General features: G+C 41.1%; 1 long non-coding RNA gene across 2 annotated transcripts; it reads left to right on the top strand.

Moving 5' to 3' along the window:
* Positions 1–274: 274 nt before the first annotated feature.
* On the top strand, positions 275–2088 carry LOC144163386 (uncharacterized). 2 transcript variants are annotated; one of them, XR_013320907.1, is made up of 5 exons: positions 275–486; positions 1438–1564; positions 1643–1722; positions 1778–1864; positions 1934–2088. It is a non-coding gene; the product is annotated as an uncharacterized LOC144163386 (long non-coding RNA). The 2 variants fall into 2 exon arrangements; XR_013320904.1 differs by having other exon boundaries at positions 1643–1864.
* Positions 2089–2484: the final 396 nt, after the last annotated feature.

The raw sequence follows: 2484 nt of genomic DNA on the forward strand, positions 1-2484 counted from the left end.
GTCGTCGCCCCGCCCCGTCCGAGACTTCAGCTGGGAATCAGGCACGCTGTCTCGCGCATTCCTTTCTTCCTGCATGCTTTATTTTTTGTTTTCGTCGACGCTCCGTCCCGTCCCGTCCCTTCTGTGTGTCGCGAAGGAAGTTTCAGCAGCCGAGCGCGAAGTATGGGGATGGCCGAAAAAAAAAAAAAAAAAAAAGACCGAAAGAAAAGGCTTTCGTCCTTGGCCAGCGTCCTACCCTCCTCTCACACGTGCACACGTGCGCGCCCCTCGCAGAGGGGTCCTCCCCTCATGCTCCTTTGCGACTGGCAGCCGGCGGTGGGTTGGGAAGAGTAGACGAAATGCGCGCGCTTTTTTCAGAAAGGAGCAGCCATAGTGACAATCAAACGGAATGGAGAAGGAACCATGTCATACGAAATATTGTTGTGTGGCCGCATGTTACGGCGAATATTTGCGGGCCGGAAAGTTCATAGCAACCGACCAGTGAAGGTAAGCGCTCGATTTTCTGAGCTCGCCTCGTTCTTTCGAATGCAGTTTACTTCGTAAAAGAGCGGGACCCTCCCGTTTCTAACTTCTAAGCATATCCTTGCTTTTGTGAATGCGTACGGTTGTAAAAGGGGAACACGTATTCACTTAAATTTTATGGAAAGAGTATAATGAGAAATCAGGTGGGCGCTCAGTAGTAGATTTTTTGTTATGATGCTGAAATCGAGTGTATATATGTTCTGCAAGAACCTTGATATGTACGATTGGCTTTTAATTTACTTCTCGCCGCAGCTGCTCACGAACGCGAAAAATACAACTAATAAATATAACTTTGATATGTTTAATTTCACGCGAGTTTCGGCGGCATGCTGTAACGGAACACAATTTAGCGTTGCAGTTAAGCCATATGTTATCAGCTGCTTATGCGAACCATCTTACGATGTAAAACAACGCCTGACGTCTTTGTAGTATTCACATATTTTCCATGTGAAAGGCTGGTCTACGTCGGATGCTTATAACTATAAAGAAAATAAATTACAAATAAAAATAAATAAATAAAATGATCAAAAATAAATAAAAATAAGAAAATAAAACAGCTCAAGCCAGTTTTTAGCACATTTTTCGAGAGCAAAAGGTAAAATTAGGCAACCAAGAAAATAGACGGTTGTAATTTCATCTAGTTGTACATGTAATGTTTCCCTTCTTTACATTTGCCTGTTTACTAATTTTTGTTCGTTGCGTTTTTATGTTTATGGCCATTGAGGTAATTATCGTCCTCTTTCAATGATTGCCGACGTACCACGTCGTCATCAGTTGGTCGGCTTCTCTTGTTAATTGAAAATTCTCTGGCAAGCTGTCTGATCGAAGACTTTTCACTTAATTACTCAATGGCCTGGAAAGAAAGCTGTAAGGTATTTTATATAATTTAGTATTTTGTCCTTTTCTGTTTTCCAGGGATGCTTGAGAAACCAACTCAAGCGATGTGCGTCATAAAGTTGGCACGGGCATTAGAAAAAGTTAAACAAGCAAGACAAAGTGAAAAGTGAAGAGGCCTGTTTTGCTATAATATTCCTTCCTAAAGGTAAGGTTTTCTCTATTAGCTAAAATTTGCTTCACTTCAGTTTTCTGAACCACTTCTATACACTCTGTTTTGTTTCAGAAATACCTTATGATTTACCAGCACCACAACATTGACACACGAATAAGCTCATCTGGCAGCAAGCGTCATCCAAACTGCAGGTGAGCTTCTGAGCACCCTGTGTGTTAGAGCAATGCCATTTTGTTTGTTTTCCAGGAATGGCAGTCAAACCTCATTTGAAGTGCCAGTACAAGAAAATTGATGAGGCCATATTGTATGCCAAAAGTCCTGGTGTTCTGAGAGGTGAGACATTGTCTATGCTGTAACAACTTTGCAACTTCTCCTAAACTACAGCTTTTTTTCATTTCGCAGAAGCGTGGCAGTAACAACCCCATGTTACTGGGTTCATGGCCGTCAAGTATGTCATCAAACTGACTTGTCAAGGCAGAAGAACAAGCAAGCCCAGGAGGAGAAAAACGAAGACAACGGCTTAAACAGCGTACTTGCGAAATTCAATTGCTTTAACACAATACGTATTCGGATCGATTGTTAATGGTAAAATAAAACGCACATGTTCTTTCATCTTAAAGAGTGTCAGTGTTGTTATTTATGCTAGCTGGCATGTTCCTTGCTTTAAAATTCCGCCATTTCTTAGTTTGTTATTTTGCCGGACTGCCTTAATTGTGTGTGTTGGTCAGTGTAGGGATCAAATGTATGAACATGCAGTCTAAAATGCCAGTTTATACCTTTCAGGAGTTTATGAGGACGAGGTTTGAAGTGCTCGCTTATCATGCAGTCAACAATCGTCTGTCTAGGAAAAAGTTAACTTATAATATTTTCATCTAGTTATTGTTGCATGTATATTAGATACATGTAACTGTAAGTTACCTGTACATTGCTGCAATATCATCGCTTCGTAAGAG

This window comes from Haemaphysalis longicornis, unplaced genomic scaffold (genome assembly GCF_048455015.1).
Source record: "Haemaphysalis longicornis isolate Haplotype H1 unplaced genomic scaffold, Haemaphysalis longicornis Haplotype H1 scaffold_1, whole genome shotgun sequence".
NCBI classification, from domain to species: Eukaryota; Metazoa; Arthropoda; class Arachnida; order Ixodida; family Ixodidae; genus Haemaphysalis; species Haemaphysalis longicornis.